At 40.4% G+C, this 18,197-nt stretch overlaps 1 long non-coding RNA gene across 1 annotated transcript in view; it reads left to right on the forward strand.

Annotated features, from left to right (window-relative positions):
- Nucleotides 1–18,197, forward strand: part of LOC309350886 — a 111,498-nt gene that overhangs the window by 64,903 nt on the left and 28,398 nt on the right. Inside the window, exon 4 of the long non-coding RNA XR_014160560.1 lies at nucleotides 13,010–13,136. This is a non-coding gene — a long non-coding RNA (uncharacterized lncRNA). The remainder of the gene's footprint in view (nucleotides 1–13,009; nucleotides 13,137–18,197) is intronic.

An 18,197-nucleotide genomic window follows, 5' to 3' on the forward strand; every position in this document is an offset into this window, starting at 1 on the left:
TTTTATGCATATTCCCTCTTCCTGGGAGAATTTTTCTCCCTCCAATCTAGCCTTTTCATTTGATGGAATTATCATTCCTTCTGCACCTCCCCTGCTGTTTCATATCAGCACTGAATATTTGTTAAGTACAGTCAAATTAATGCATTTTTTAACCTGGCTTATGAAAAATGTTTGCTTATTCAGCAAATGGAGCTAAAGATGTAAATTATGAAATGATAAAGCATAAGGTTGCCATACCTTTAGGCCCCAATTCTGTATGGAGATGACGGCTGCAAACTGCTGCCCAAGAATAAGGAACAATAAAACGTGTTTATTACCTGTACGAAACACTCAGCATCACACAAGATGGAAGCCCAGCTGGTTGGTAATTTTTAGAGATCTCTGATTTTTGTTTCAGATGTTCCCAAAACAATGCATTAAAAATCGAGACATTTATAATTTGCTGGTGTATTTGCTTGAAATGCTGTCCCTGTGTCCATTTACACTTCACACTGTCTCTCATTTCCCTTATTCACACACATAAATACACTTACTAATCAGAAAAATCATTCAGATGCAAGTTCTCTCACATAACACTTGCACCTCTTTTTATCAAATACCCTCTTTCACAACATTTGACAAAAAAAGGAGATCGTTCCCTTTTCTGTTCAGTCCTAACAGCACACATTCCTATCTGTTACTAGGCTTTATATACTGAGTTTTTAAAGTTCAGAGTGCCAATCATAAACATTTAATAACACTTTAACTAGAAAGTGTGTCAAAGCACAACAAACTAAAATGGTAGGTCTTATTGGCAAATATGTACAGATATTCCAAACACCTGTATTTTCCTTGGCCTGTATTTACAGTGGGTTTTTTTGCCTTTTCTTTTGCTGAGTTTATCAGGGGGACAAGAGGGGTATAAATGAGCAAAGTTCATATATGTATTCAGTGCTTTAACTTGATATCTCAGCAACGTCTCTATAGCTATAGGAACTGCTGTACAATATTATTCAAAGATGGCTTTGGCATCTCATTTAGATGATAGATAGATGATAGATAGATGATAGATAGATAGATAGATAGATAGATAGATGATAGACAGACAGACAGACAGACAGACAGACAGACAGAGGGGGTTGTAGATAATCTGCCCCTGAAAATCATCAGAACTCTCACTTCCAGGGTAAAGCAACCCCATCTGTTTTTACTGTGCCACATGCCATAGCTGGTTAATTTTATATGCCAAGTTTAGGACTTCAAAAACATTAGCTGGATCGAACAAAAAGATAGCTGAAACTATGAGCTCCATTAGGGACCTAGCTGGAGCCTTCATGTATACCTCCATGCCAGAAACTGAGCTCCCATGTAGCTGTCCTGTTGCTGCCTCAGACAGTTTGTGTGACATCTCCATCCTCTAAAGTTCCAAGATGAACAGATGGATGTAAATCTCATAAACTCTTGTTGAGGCTAAAATTTAAAATATGCACCAAAAATGATAAACAAGCAAGCCATCTCCTTTGTATGCAAGTATATAAATATGAATATTGTGATGATTTCCACAAATGTGGGACACAGACACATGCTTTCTCTCTCTCAGGGCTACAACACCCACAAATATCCAGCTATTTTCTCTGAATGTGTGAAAGGAACGGCGTTTCTCCTGCACTATTTTATTGTTTTAAACACAGAAAGCTAAAAAGCTGCTACGGCTGTCATGCCGTGGTGACAATGCTTTATCAAGAGCAACTGAAAGGCAGAGCTGTTTGCATGTCAGTAAAGGATGCTGTGTGATTACAGCTGGCACAGTTGTAAATGCTGCCAATAGACGTTTGCCCTAAGTTCGCATATGTAATAGAGCAGCATCATAGTTCATGAGGCCAGAAGAGAGACCTGAGAATGAATGCTCATAATACAGTTCTTGAGGCTAAGCATTAGTTTAGCTTTGTAATAGGCAGCTAGCTACATTATACTGAGCCAGATCAGGAATTCATCTAGTTCAGTACTGTCTATGCAGATTGACAGCTGCTCTCCTGGGTCTCAGGTGCCAGTCTTTCCCAGCCCTGCTACTTTTAACGTGAAATGCCTGGAATTGTACAAAGTGTGTACTCTATTACTGAGTTGCGGCCCTCCTTCTAAAAAGAAGATGCAAACACCATGGTACTCCTCCAAATGCCAGCCTTGAACCATAGAAAGAACTCAGGTTTCAGAGGTGTTCATTACCATAGGTCTTAACTCTGCTGATCGTAGGCTGGCAATGCTACCTTCAGTATAGGGCCAGATGATGATATTTCAGGCAGAGGGGATCAAAAGTGATTTAAGAATTACAGCAGTTCTTTTCAGATGATTGTGCTTGGATAAATTCTGGATTTTAAAAGCAAGCACCGTATTGATTTGTTGCAGATTATTTATTAATACTTCATAATACCTGCATTTCCCTCCCTTTTCATTTATGAGCAAAAATGATTTGAAACCCATGAAGCTCACTTGGGCTATGTTCACATTAGTGGCTTAAAACAGAGCAAGGTCATTTCCCCCTGCTGTGTTCAAGTCCCATTTACACACCAAAGAGGAGGCAGGGATTACTTAATTTGTTTTCCTGTGCCTGTAAGCCACTTGCGTGGTGAGGTCCCGGGCCCCGTGGTTCCCTTACATAATAAACACACGGACACTAATGTTTAGGTTCATGGGATAAAATAGGCTATAACTTTATTGGTTATAGATGTTAGCAGTTTGGCTTAGGCATTGGGTGAAACTGGACTAAATCCTGACTCCTGCCAGTCTGCAGGGAGTCTCATAAGGGTAAACCACCAGTAGGGGGAGCCCTATGATATACATCAAATTGGGGCACCCCCAGGGTCACCGATGGGGTCGTGGCATGGTACTAGCCCATGCCCAGGCTTCGGGCAGAATCCACACCCCTGGATCCCTTTAACGAGATACCCTTAACGAGGAGGGGCAAGCAGAGGCTACAACCTCTCCTCCCATAAACAAGGCTTACCCAGTGCCTAACCTTACAAAGTTGTGACGATTGCTACAAGGTAGGCGAAAACCAAATAGCTGGTGCCAACTTGCCAAGTGGAAAAATTCCTACCTGGCCCCAACAAAATGGTGGCTGACTTTAGTCCATAGCAAGGCCGTTGTTAAGCAAGGCATAAAAAGAGGGTGTGTAGGCTGGAAGATCCAGCGAGGAGGCGAAAGAAGAAGAAGAAGAGTTTGGATTTGATATCCCACTTTATTGCTACCCGAAGGAGTCTCAAAGCGGCTAACAATCTCCTTTCCCTTCCTCCCCCACAACAAACACTCTGTGAGGTGAGTGGAGCTGAGAGACTTCAGAGAAGTGTGACTAGCCCAAGGTCACCCAGCAGCTGCATGTGGAGGAGCAGGGAATCGAACCCGGTTCACCAGATTATGAATTCACCGCTCTTAACCACTACACCACACTGGTCGCCCCCCAGCCGCACTGCCGTTTAAACAGCAAGCACCACACCCCAGACTGTTTGCATTGCATTTCTTTTTCATTAACGGCCTTTGCACTGAAAAGAATGGTGTGAAATAATCCAGCAGTTGTATAATTATGTAGGTAAAATTTTGCCACAGCAGACAGCAGGATGCATTATGTTTTTTTTTTTTTTTTGGAAGCCAAATTGCAGCAGAACAGAAACAGAACAGAAACAGAAAGGCATGTGACAAATAAGGGTTTGAACAAAAATAAGTGCCTCCTTGCATCCTAACCTCGGCCCTAAATTAAAAGAGCCTATACCATTCAATTGGCACATGAGCCAACACTTTTATCCTGTCCTTTTTACAAGGAGCTCAGGGAGCCCCAGATGATTCTTCTCTCTTCCCATTATCCTGTTCTCTTGATAATATTGTAAACTGGGTCAGGCTGAGATAGAGTCCCTGTCGCTAGTGAGCTCACAACTGAGTTGGATTTTGAACCCAGGTCTCCCAAGTCCTAGTCTGACACGTTGGCTGGATCTGCACTGACCTGTTTGATGTTATTTCCCCCACTGGAACAATATTAGGTATGTTGTTCTAAAACGTCACAGGGCATACTTGTTAATTAAAACTATTTTTTAACCCTTTTTTGTTTTTGTTAAATGCAAGTAATACCCAGCACACCATTTTCCAATATGCTGTTTCTTTCACTGCTGCTGGCCGCTGGTTGCTCTGCTCCACCCTCTGGGGTCAAATTTTAATTCTTCCTTCCTCTCTGAGCCAGGCAGAGGGCCTTTTTGGTAGTGGCACCCAGCCATCAAATGTCAAGAAAATAAACAACTATCTGACTTTTAGAAGGCATCTGAAGGCAGTCCTGTTTAGTTTTTAATGTTTGGTGTTTTATTGTGCTTTTAATTCTGTTGGGAGCTGCCCAGAGTGGCTGGGGAAACCTAGCCAGATGGGCAGGGTATAAATCATCATCATCATCATCATCATTCTCATTCTCATTACCATTTTTGTATTATCCCGGAGTTTGGATGCAGTAAAAAATAAAATAAAATGCTACATGGGGACATGGGATCAGTGTTTCACTGATACAGCAGCATAAAACGATTAAAAATTAAGCAATAAAAAAGACAAGGTAATAAATCATTACGAATGTAGAAAGTAGGATGCCACGTGTCCATCTACATTATCAAAACCTTTCCTTAATGTTAAAAACCATGACTGTAGATCTGCCCATTAGCTACTACAAAAATGCCCCTTAATGACTTTTTAAAATTAAAATATGCAACAGTCAGTCTATACCCTTCATCCATACAGATAACTAGGGTGTCAATATTTCAGGTGTCTATACAGATACCAGGGACATAACTTATATATACAGTAGAATGCTGCCTCATCCTTTGTCTCATTGAACAAAGAAAAGTAAAAAGTATGGCTTCCTTATCTTAGTCCCACCCCTCTCTTTAGAGTATGCTTTTTCACATTCTAGACCTCCTTCACATAATTCTTATCTTTACTGTCAGTTTCAGGCCTTTCTTCCTTTCTCAACCTGTGACCACAATCACAGGATATTTGTGTCACCTGCTTGGCTTCAGCTGAGTTGAAATACAAACTAGAGAGTAAGAAACTTAAAGCTAAGATGACACAAAGACAGAGCAGAGAATGTACTGAGGTAAATGTGAAGCATAATTCATTTAATTCACACAGAAATGAACATGTATGTGTATTAATGAAGGTTTAAAATGTGAATGCCTAAATATGTATTGGTGAAAAGGTTTAACATGGAGCTTTTCCACGGGGTTATATTAAAGCAAAGGAGAGCACTCTGAGCTCTTGCTGAGATAATGATTAATTTACTGATTGTTGTTCTCTGGTAGCTAACATGTGAGTGTTGTAACCTTAGATGATGAAGGTATTGGGTTGCAAGTATCCCAAGGGAGTTGCCTTTGAGTCTTTGTCTTCCAAACTTCATGGATTGAAGATGTAAATGAAGCTCTCCTGAAGGGAGAGTAAGGCAATGAAGGTTGGAATGCAGGCTGTGGAGAGAGAGCTTTGCTTATAGGTCTGTCTGGATTATTTCATATTTTCTAAGATGCTGAGCCTGTGCTGGACAGCACAAGACATAGTATGGATATTTTTGATGCACGTTAGCTGTTTTAATTGTGTGAGAAAGTTAGTTCAGCCAGTAAAAGTTTGAATAATATTTTTATGGGTCTGGACAATTCTTCAGTTCCAAAAGGAGTCAGTTTCCATGCATGGTGCAATATTAATAACAGTAAATGCATATTGGAACTTCAGTATAACTTGAACCTGTCCAAGTACAGTGAACTCACCTAGCAGGGAGAAATATGCTAATGTGAAAGAAGCTGAAAGCTTCTATGTGCATTCTAAAAAAAGAGAAAGTTTCTTTCTTTCTGATTTCACAAGTAAGTCTATGGACAAAAATGGATCAAAGGACTGCCTTACACAAAATACATTGCACTGTAAACCCTACAGTGCAGGCTGGTATCTCAAGTACATTTAAAAATATATGCAGTCAGTGGCAAAATGCTAGTCCCAGCTAATTTTGTGATATCTGTAAAGGCAGTGTTGAGGGGGTCAGACAGATATGATTTTCTAGATGTCTGATTTTATATGGAGATGACTATCATCATACATCCCCATTTGTATTTCTTTATCTGCCCCGTCCAGTTATGATGTGATGGCTGGATGAATAAGATGTTATTGATTTCTTGCTAATCTCACTTGCTCCTCAAAATTGTATCTCTTCCATTTTGACATTTCTTCAAAGTATGCACATATCCCATTCTGTGCTTCTTCAATTCACTACTACATATTACTATCCTTTTGGTAGCTTTGCTATTACTTTCCTGTCCTGTGAAGATCATTTATCATGTTTATTTACCAGCTTTTAAATTCCAAGAGAGTTGGTTTTATGCAGTTTTTAATTTCCACATGTGGATCTGTATTAACATGTTTGCCTGTTTTAATTGCCAGACATTCTTAGCCAATATCAACCACAAGCAGCATGGTCAGTGGTCAGGATTTATGGGAGTTCAGTAGCATCACACTGGGTATCCATGATCTTGGCTAATATAGAAAAGTGGTCAACAATTTATACAATTGCAGTGGATAAAATGGCTGCCACAACAGGATTAGGGATTTGGCAAGGTGTTTTAGAAGCCTTGCTGAGTACATTGTGATTTGCTGAAGCCAGACACTAACTGGGTTTGTTCTAGTCAGTGATTGAACACATATCCAAAAGAGTAGGTATACATCGTCTTGCTTAGTCACATCTGAATGTTTTCATGTTTTATGTCTGAAGTGCATATAGACTTTTCAAGGCTTGAGTCCAAGTCAGTAAAGGTAAAGGGACTCCTGACCATTAGATCCAGTCGGGGACGGCTCTGGGGTTGTGGCGCTCATCTGGCTTTACTGGCCGAGGGAGCCGGCGTACAGCTTCCGGGTCATGTGGCCAGCATGACTAAGCCGCTTTTGGCGAACCAGAGCAGCGCACGGCAACACCGTTTACCTTCCCGCTGGAGCGGTACCTATTTATCTACTTTTCAAATGAATCAATGGCTTGTTTAGAGCATTTTATAAAGCCAAAACAAAGGTCATACTTTTCTGGAGTAGCACAGTCCAAATCAGAAATGTCTGTCAGAGGTGCCAAAGTTTTCTCCTGTCAGCAAAGGATGGGACAAGTGTTGGAAACATAATAGCAGGGATGCAAAACATCTATGTTCATTTCCCCCCTCATATTATGTTCCTGATCAGTTTCGCCCAATAAAGTATTATCGGTTTCCTATCTCTCTGGCCTCCATCTGCATTATTCAAATGACTCTGCTAACAAGTTCATTTTAACTTGAAAAAGGGGAATAGTTTTTGTCCCAGGAGCTGATCCCTTAGGGCCTAATACCTGGAAGGCATTTCTTTCCAAACACGGATGAAGATGCTGTGATGATGCCACAAGCTGGGGGAGGGTGTTTTTGGCTCCAGATACAGCAGCCAGTGCTGTCATTGCTACATCAGTTTCAAGAGAAAGGACATTGTTATGTTTCTGCATAACAGGATGCCAGCCTGCGTGACATGGGCTATTTCTGAACAGATTTTATGGGACCCCTTTTCAGATTATTGAGCATGTGGCATTTCTAAAATGTTCAGCTAGGTTGTAAAAATGAAAATTACAGCAGTCAAGGGTGTGGCCATTTTGGCATTTCCTAGAGGAACACAGAACCCAAATAAACATAGCTCAGATAAACTAAGCATGTTAAAAAAAACAAAGCATACTAATTCTGCTTGTGGTGTTTGTCTGTCAAAAATTCTACACTGCCAATATTAAGGAGAAACCCTGTTTGTTTGTTTGTTTGTTTGTTTGTTTGTTTGTTTGTTTGTTTGTTTGTCAGCCACCTGATAGCTTCTAGGCAACTTACCTTCAGGGTAAAAAAGTTAAAAACATAATATCCATCAATAATGAACAAGGAAAAAACAACAAGCTCAGAATATCAAATGATAATTAAAAACTACTACGATGGGAGAAAACACACATATTTGAGTTTTTAATGAACCACTTGCTAAGCATTCAAGACTCTTCAGAGCAAAGTGGGGTGGGGGGAGGAAAGCTGGAACCCAGGTAGGATGGCAAGAAGGCAACCAAACCAAATGACAGATCACAATCCCAGTGAGTCAAACAATATGTAAATGGAGATAATCAAGAAGGATAACAGGAATGTGTGATCAAAGCGAAACACTCCCACCTATGCTCTTATACAAGTACATTAGCGCCATGCAACTGCAATAAAAGAGCCCAACAAATGTAACTTAGAATCAAAGAATATGACACCAAAGGAAAGCATGCATAATGAAGTCAGAAATCAGCTTGAAGTGCAATGACTAAGGCACCAATAATTACAAATTTCCAAAATCCAAGGACTTATTAAAATATATTGAGATAAACAATAAGCAATATTTTATTAAGCACATTTAATAAGACACATTTGGGTTTGTAGCAAGCACAGGACAAGTATAATTTAGTTAGCTCTGAAATAACATGGAGGGTTACATTTATCATGAACCATATATGTATGTTACAAACAATAAACCACTAAAACCATCTGAGCTCTTCTGATTACCAAACAATGACAAAAAGGGCTACCTTTCTAATAATATACTCTTCCTCTCCCTTCATATGCAATTATAACACCCATCCATTTACCAAGTACAGTAAATGCTTGAGAAGTAGAAGCATAGAAACTTTCCTAACTCCACATTAATATTTACAATAAAACACATCCTGACAAAGAGATTATTTGCATCCTTCATCATAGGGGCACATTCTTCCAATGAGTCCAAATAGATCAGGCCTCCATTGATGCTCCTGGCAGAGAATTGCAGCATGCCAGCCTAAAAACTTGGTTGATGCTCAAAGCAGCTGCCTAGTAAAACAAAGCACGGAGTGCCATAACTGGCCTCTGAGTTTTTCTACTTCCCCAGCCCTAAAACCAATGAAGTAGAGCTAGACTAGGAAAGTTGATGGGCTAAGAAGATGCACAAACAGACACAACAAAAAGTATCTTCAGGTATCCTAAAATGTAACAGACATCAAAGAAAGGGAATCAGTGGAGTTGTTGGACTGTAGGGAATATGCAGTCACAAAATTAAAAGACACCTGCTTCTTGGGAGAAAAGTGATGACAAACATAAATAGCACCTTAAAAAGCAGAGACATCACCTTGCCGACAAAGGTCTGTATAGTTAAAGCCATGGTTTTCCCAGTAGTGATGTATGGAAGTGAGAGCTGGACCATAAAGAAGGCTGATCGCTGAAGAATTGATGCTTTTGAATTATAGTGCTGGAGGAGACTCTTGAGAGTCCCATGGACTGCAAGAAGATCAAACCTCTCCATTCTGAAGGAAATCAGCCCTGAGTGCTCACTGGAAGGACAGATCGTGAAGCTGAGACTCCAATACTTTGGCCACCTCATGAGAAGAGAAGACTCCCTGGAAAAGACCCTGATGTTGGGAAAGATGGAGGGCACAAGGAGAAGGGGACGACAGAGGACGAGATGGTTGGACAGTGTTCTCGAAGTGACTAACTTGAGTTCAACCAAACTGCAGTGGAAGACAGGAGTGCCTGGTGCACTCTAGTCCATGGGGTCAACAACAAAGGAATATGGAGGGTGGGAAATATCAGCAGTATATATTTAAGATAGGATCTACTTAATAGGATGTGGAAATGCAATGGCTGAACTGGAAAGTCCCAGTGGGGAAAAAAACAGATCTCTGGTACTCTTGTTGTGATTCCCTTAAGGAGGCTTTCAAGGGAGGCCTTGGAAGAAATGTGCTGTGGGAAGACTTAGTAATGTATAGCACACCAATGTAATTTATTAACTAACAGAGGATGTTTACAGTAAATCAATTAGCAGTGAATGGGAAACTGACACCTTTGCTTAAAACCACAGTGAGAGTGAGAAATGGATGTAATTTGGCACCTGACCCATCTCTCCTTAGAAGCAGTAATGACAAAGGCATTAGAGTCAATGAACGCTGAAGTTAATAGAAGTCAGTGGTTTGTAATTTAAGCCATGCAGATGATATAGGATTAATGGTCAAGCCTAGTCTACAGCTGCAAGACCTTCACAAGGAAGCGCAAACTATAAATTTGGACTCGGAATAAATATATAAAGCTGACTAACCAGACTAACCAGACTCTGGGACTCGGGTAGCGCTGTGGTCTAAACCACAGAGCATAGGGCTTGCCAATCAGAAGGTGAGCTCCTGTTGCTTGGTCCCTGCTCCTGCCCACCTAGCAGTTCAAAAGCACATCAAAGTGCAAGTAGATAAATAGGTACCGCTCCGGCGGGAAGGTAAACGGCGTTTCCGTGCACTGCTCTAGTTCGCCAGAAGCGGCTCAGTCATGCTGGCCACATGACACCGACTCCCTCGGCCAATAAAGCGAGATGAGCGCCGCAACCCCAGAGTCAGCCATGACTGGACCTAATGGTCAGGGGTCCCTTTACCTTTACCTTAACCAGACTCTGCCTATGGATACTCCTCAGTAGCTGGCAGAAGAGCTCAGTGGTAGATAGAGCATTGCATGCAAAAGACCATCTCCTCAGATAGGGCTGGGAATGCCTCCTGTGCAAAACCCCAGAGACCTGCTGTCGACCAGTGTAGACAAAACTAGCTGGCTTGACCAGTGGTCTGACTTAGTACAGTATAAGTATTCCAAATAGAAAACACTGTATTGCATACCCTCCAACATTCCTCAGATGAAAATAAGGACATTCTATTCTACATCACTATCCTGGTCAAGGAACCACACAAAACTGCAGTATTTTAAGCTTAGAACATTTTGAATTTATGTATTGCATATAGGGAAGCCTAGGGGGGAAAGAAAACTCCAAATCAATAAATATAACTAACTTTCTCTGTGTGTGTGTGTGTGTGTCTGGAGACTATGTGGCGCCTATATGATTTTCAATAGTAAATAAAAATCACAAAAACGAGGACTACCTATGCAGGCATTTGGTTATATAACTATTTTTCGCACCACACTTCCATCCATTCCTTTGCTTTTGCATGCCAAAAAATGATGCGAGCTACCTTTATTTGTTTATTGTTATGTAGAAATGTAATAAATGCAAAATTGGGGAACAGAGCTATGTGAATTGCAAATTGAAGATTTAAGAGTGAGCAGGATTATTCTTAATCATTGCCAGTAGAACCCCTGGTGTTGCTGGACCATGAAAGGCCAAGATTTGTTAAAAAAAAAAAAAGTATATTTATTCATTTATTGTTTGTTTGTTTGTTTGTTTAGCAAATTGGTGTATGAACTGGGCTGCCTCACTCAGTGCTTCTCCTGCAATACAATATTTAAACTAGAAAAGGCAAGACAAAGCAGGAGGAGGTGGTGGAATAGAGAGCAACAAATAGCAATGTGAAATTCTGCACATATTGGCTTCCAGCTGAGACAGACTTGTAAATCTCCTTCTGACATACCTGGAATCATTGCCACATGAACTGGAGTCTGGGGTGCAGCTGCGGCAATGTGTAGGCTCTGTACCAGATGGGGACTTGGCTGAGGGCTTTATATCTCGCCACTACTTGGCAGGTACACTTGCATCTCTGAGGTCACCATGCCCAAACCATTGATTCTGGAGAAGTGCTGGAACAATCTCATGGACATCAGAGGAGCTTTGAAACAATTCCAAATTGTTATGCTTTCCAAAGTATAAAGTCTGAAAAAAAATAAAAAGTGCTAAGAGTGAAATAAAGCATGCAGTATGAAAAGGCACATTTTCTGCACTGCTGAATGTCACATTCCTGTGTAGATTTTATACGGGGTCTCTTGAACAATTGCCATAGAAGGTCAGAAGATGGAAATAGACTATCATCTTACCTGCACACAACACGGGGCAATATTCTCTTGGCCACTAGGATGAAAGACAGCAACCTGAGATAGTTGGCTGTTTATTGGCTTATACAATTGGCTTACCAAGGAGTTGTCCTCACATATGGTAAATTTAAATTACCACTTAGCAAATGGTAGTCTACATCCTGCCAGGAAGTCAATAAAGGATGGCTTACTCCCAGTGATTCTTGATATAAATGAGGTATCTGATATTTGAACCTTTAAAATACTGCATTAAAAGAAATTTCCTGGTTTCTTGAGTTCTCTGGAGTAAAGTTTTTTTTTTAATGGCCTTGATAATATTTCCACATATTGTATCATAGTTATTTATCTGAACATGGCTTTCACTCACACAGTATGATTTATGATGCAAAAAAATGCAGTTTACAGTGGTTCTCCACTACATGGATTTCAGTGGTTCTGCCATAACCCCTGGCCATTGACTGATGAGAATTTGGGTCCAACATCTGCAAAACCTCGGGTTCCTCACCCTGCTTTGCAGACAGTGCACTCCATTGAAGTTAATGGGGTTACACAGTGCATAGAATTGTGTTGTTAATTCACTGAATACTCAGTCCAGTGCCTCGGGCAAAATTCAACTGCTACTTTAATTCATTTTTTATCATTTAAAATAATAATAATTCTTGAAGCTAGATGTGGTATAGTTTTACAGTTTAATCATTTTATTACTTACAAAAGGGATTTTAAAAGCAATTCAATCCAAAATGGAATACATTTGACTGAAAAGAAAAACAGAGCCAGATGAATAACTGAAACCCTCTATAAAGGAAATTAGGGGCTGTTACTGATAACTGGATGAGATTTATAAGCTGGGAGGAAACTATCAGGAGGGGGAGAAAGATAAATAATCCTCAGGTGGAACCATTAAGTAAAGATCAATTGTGACAATTGCAGAACAGCTTCCCAGGGCCCTGGCGCTATATTGCCTTTCTCCATATTAATTAAAGATAGTCAACAATTACAGCATTCAGTTGTTTGAAAAGAATCTTTATACTTCCATTCCTGCAAATACGGCTGCTCTGAATTATATTACATTGGGGGTTTTCTTTCTTTCTTGTCCCTCCCCCCCTTAAACATCAGTTACATTGGGAACTTTCTTTGCACAAAATCAGGTGGCTCCCTCCGATTCTGAATTATCTTCATCTCCCCAGGGATACCTGCCATGAACATTGTTCACAAGGGGCTATCTCCAGAGATGTTTTTTTGGTTCAGGCAGCGGCAGAGATGAGAAAGGGATGGGAAACTTTCCACCCTTGAACTTCCATCTGCTCGTTTAAGGTAAGACCCAAACCAATGTGATTTGCCTCCTATATTCCCAATCTGTCCTCTTCTCTCTGAAACTGAGAGCCATTCACTTGTCTTCAGATCTAAAGCAAAGTTCTTAGATTAGAGCACTTGCATGTAAAACAGATTTCATCTCTTTGGTATCAGTGGGAATAAGCCATTTAAAATGCCTACCCACACGCTGAGTCTCAGGAACACATCTACTGCTGCTGTAAGGTGCATTGCCACAGAAGAGCATTGACATTAGATGCTGAGGAGGTTCTGTTTGCAGCAATTAATCTGTTGCTTCATTTACATCTTGGAAGTCATTCAACAAGCAATGAGCATGCATGTGAAAACTGGCTCTGAGGGGTCACTGGCTTCAAAGCCTTCAAATCAAAGCCGCCTTCAGCAGTTTCTGAGCATACCAAGGCCAGCCTGATCTTCAAATGCCAAAGAGTCTACAAGTCTAGAAATGTGTGCCTGTGACTTGCAGTTTTACTACACATGTGTGCGACCCTTTTCATATATTTGGGCTTAGATAGAGCTAGCAGGGCATGCTATGTTGGAGAGGATGCCAGCAGTACATCCCCTCCACAAGAGGGTTCGATTGCCTGCAGGATCAAAGGGGAGAGGTGGCTCCAATTCCCAGCAGCCCTAGCTAGCATTGCCAATGGTGAAGGATGATGGGAGTTACAGTCCAACAGCTTCTGGAGGGGAACAGATTCCCCACCCATGGTGCATAGAGTTGCTATAAAATCCTAATTAGAAGTGGAAATTTTGCATTTTGTGGTATTGTCACATCAACCAATAGTCACTACCATTTGCTAACAGATCAAGTCTTAGGTTCAAGGTAGAAGAAATTTAGTCTTAGACTATTGTTGCTGCTAAGATTATATCTAGAGAAGCCAGAGTGTATACCTTTAAAAGCCTCAATAACAGATTTCCAAGTCTTGAAATGCAACCCTTTTCCTTTCCTGCCTGCCTGTCGTTTTTTGCTTTTTTTGAACAATCAAGTTAAACCTCTTATGAGCTGAAATCCCTTTCATAAAGCATTAGATGTTTGCTCTGAAGTTTGGATTAATGTGATTGTTACCATATTGTGTTTTTTTTAAAATCATTTGCATTCTTATTTTTATCCCCAAATGCTTCCTTGCACATTTCAGCATCTCACATGGATGATATATTTACTATGTTTGGCAGATGTTAAAATGTTTGTTATGGTCCGATGCAGATTAGCAGGTTTCATTTTACTGTCATGCTCCTTTTCTACGTTGGAATACAACAGTTTTTATTTTCCATTACAAGAAAAAGTCAATCATACCAGGAAGAAGTTTCCCCACATCATGCATAAATTTCCATATAGCACTTAGAAATGAATTTTAATGCATATGTTATTTCCATTTCATGTTCCATTTAAGAGCATGGAAACTATAATCACAGAGTTGTCTTGATTAATTTTTACTGAAATACGTATAAATTGTCATAAATACCAATTTGTACTTTGTTGTGCATTCTAATGCATTCCCCCCAGCTCCATTTGCATCAGTAAATATTTCCTGCCTTTAAAAGCCTGTCTTCTGTATAAGTGAAAAAAAGAAATTTCACTCATCCAAGTGCTTTCATGTATTGCCTTCTACTCTGTTCATGGAAGAAAACAATGGGAGACACTTGCATTCATTATAATAGAGGGCAGTGACTAAACAGCACTGGCTAATAGTTGGATGTTACAGCCTTTCTATGTCCTGCATGTATCCCTCTTAAAATTAAACTTTCTGAAGGCTGAATAAGTGCTAACCAGGGATGGCTAGGGCTCACTGTGGCTGGTGGGGTGGAACCCTGGGAGATCAGCCTAGCCTACCTCACATGGTTGTTGTGAGGATTAAACGAGGAGGGCAAGAACCATGTATGCCAGCTTGACCTCCTTGGAGGAAAAAGGGGAGATCTAAAGGCAGTAAATAAATCAAACAATGGGGAAATAGTACCTGCCATAGAACATAGTCAGGCACCTGTTCACCTCAGTGTTGGCTCTCTGTATGATCACCTTGGCTCAAAAGTCTCCATTTTGCCCAGAAAGAATCTAGAATAGGGGATGCAGAGGTGGTGCCTCTTAGATGTTGTGTGCTACAACTCCCATCATCCCTGACCATTGGTCATGCTGCCAGGGCTGATAGGAGTTCTAACAATTAAGAACAGGATGCTTTTGCAGTTCCTATGGACACCTGCAGTTTGAAATAGAAAATGGATCCCTCCATGCTTGTGTGGGAAGCCTTGAATTCACAAATGCATCTCCCAAGTCAATATATAGGAGTTGGGTTGAACGTATGTCCTGGAAGCAAGTTTGTGCATGTGCTTACAACTGGGGAGCAACCACAGAAAGGATTCTCTTCACGTTGTAGCAGAATATAGTAGGAATTTCACTTCAGACCTTTGCACTCCACACACAAGTGCCATAAGAGGAGCTGGACATGGGGAGTAGGGCTGGTGTACATGCCCAACCCACCTCCCCACTTTAAGTCAAAATGTGTACATTCAGATGTCTGCCTAGGGCTCAAAATGATGCTGTATTCCTATTAATTGGCTATTCAGACCCCTGAGGTCTTGAGTGCCCTCTTGAATACGGCAATATACACAATTAGAATCAAACACATGCCTCCACCTTGGTCAATAAGGACAATCGCCTTTCTTTTGTTCATCTTGAAAGCATCCTTCCCCAAACCACTCTCCATAGATGGTGCATGGTTTCGATGCCCATTTAGCGCACGTGATTTAGCTCAGTTGTATACAATGACATGTTTGAATGCTAAGATCTGATCACAATAATGCTCTCTCTCACACACACACAATTCATTGAAGGACATACCTTTTTCCTGGCACATAATCTTATAAATGCTCATTACTGAAATGCTGGCCAGTGTAGCCAGGTTTGCAAGTAAAGATGAACTGTTTGCACTATGTGTGATGGTTGTGTAGACAGCCCATGAGAAGTGCATCAGGAGCCTCATGCCCACCCACCCTGGCCACCGCCACCAAATCCTCATGCCCCAGGGTATCCTGACCCTAAATCTTGGATACATATCTGTTCCATTGCAGTTTAAGACTAGTTCAGAATCATTCACAGCTGTAGTTACTGTTAAGCATAATTGGTTAATTTGACACTGAAATGGGAATGTCTGTTCATTGATGAAAAGGTTTAATGTGAAGAGATTCCATTGAAGCCAAAGCGCAGCTCTCTGAGCTCTTGCTGAGTTGATAACTAATTGTTTTTTTCTGCTAGCTAACATGTGACTTTTGTAACTTTAGGTCAGGTGACAAAGGTATTGAAATGCAAAACTGTCATCTTGAAATGGTGGTGGCTTTAGTCTTTCTCTGAATGCCACAGAGAACTAAAGGATGTAAATGGCTCTCCAAGAGAGACTGGAATGGTGGAAAGACATAGTGTAGATTTTTTGAATTATCATTTATTTCTGAGAAGATCCTGACCCTGTGTTGGGCAGCACAAGACATTGTAGAGATGTTTTAGATGCATCGTTTGATGCTTTTGTTACGTTTTCAAGAGTCCTGCAAGTAAAGTTTGAATAATATTTTAATGTGTCTGGACAATGTTTTATTTCCAAAAGGAGGTAGTTCTTCTGTATCCAGTTGCTTCAAACTGCAGGATATTAATATCTGCAATAGTTACTGTGTGATGAACTTCTGCAGCTGTATTGTGATAGTTCACAGGTGGCTCTTGCAGTGTATGGTCTTGCCTTAAATGGAAGGGTGAACAGGATAGCCATTTTGTGCATTCCAGTGCGATAATTCTCTGACTGAATAGTTCCAAGTTGCATCTCACAAATTAGCAGCAATTCCAGATTATTCTTATTTTTTACTAAGGCTGAAAAAAGGAAATGGAAGCCAATTATACCTCATTTACGGGTGTTCCTGTATGAAAAGCTATGGTTGTTGTGTTTACACTAAATGTTTAAATGTACATCTGAAAATGTATCCTACAATGTGCAAAATCCACATCAAGTCTAAGGAGATATTCTAAATCCAAGGGGTGAAGGGGAGAAACACATTACCAATTTAGTTGCTACTATTCTGAGCCCTGGAGGCTTAATGTATTCCACCATAATGGTGCATTTTCACTGTATTAGTTAAGATTGGCAGCACTTTCATCATGTTCTCCTTATTTTCTGAAGGTGGCATATTTTGTGTATCATAACATTGCCATAAAAAATATGCTTTTGGCTCCAATCTGAATAAGGATTGCCCTTAGAGCATCATAATTTTATAAAATTACAGGTGAAGGTAGTCCACTGGTTTCAAGTAATTTCCATGCAAAAATATGAATGGCTTTGGCGCATTTGGGGATCATTTCCCCCAAATATATATGGGAACATAGGCAACAGACAAAGAAGGAGTAGTTTATGTCTAAGTTTATACATAGCAAAGGAAAGGGGTTGTAAGTAGGGTGCCAATGATGATGAGCTTGAAATTAACAAAAAAATAAATAAAAACCCAGCAGAGCTGAGATGTTCAATATGAAAGTGACTTAATGACATTCTTCAATCAGATTTGTTTGCATGGATCCCTGTGGCTGATAGATTTTAAAGTATGTCATGGGTTTGCATTTCCCCTGTTTTCGCAGCTTGGGCCACAAATGTAATGCTGCTTTAACCCGAGGGGAAAACAAGACCCTTCTGATTAGATTAATGGTGTCCAGCATTAACTGGAGATATGCCAGCATTTGGAAAAGATACAGAAAACTCGGAGGGTATGCAGAGGTTAGGAAATAAGCCCTGGATAGGCCCATGAAAACTGTGGACTCGACATACTAAAAGGAAGTATAGCCTTATTTCGGCATCCTAATTCTTCTCGTGATGAAAGGGCACTACTGAGATAGCTTGCTTTCTTTTTCTAAGAAACATTTTGGCAATCTGTATCCTGCTTAATTGCAGTAGTCCCTAATCAGTTGCTAGTCAAAGCAATGAAGATAAAAATCAGTTAAAACTGTGAAATCAGTTAAAATGCCTACTGATATAAAAGAGGCTTCAGCAGCTGATGGAAATTCAACAGGGAAGAGGCCTGTTT

The sequence above is a fragment of the Podarcis erhardii genome, assembly GCF_964252035.2.
Source record: "Podarcis erhardii genome assembly, chromosome: 10".
Lineage (NCBI taxonomy): Eukaryota > Metazoa > Chordata > Lepidosauria > Squamata > Lacertidae > Podarcis > Podarcis erhardii.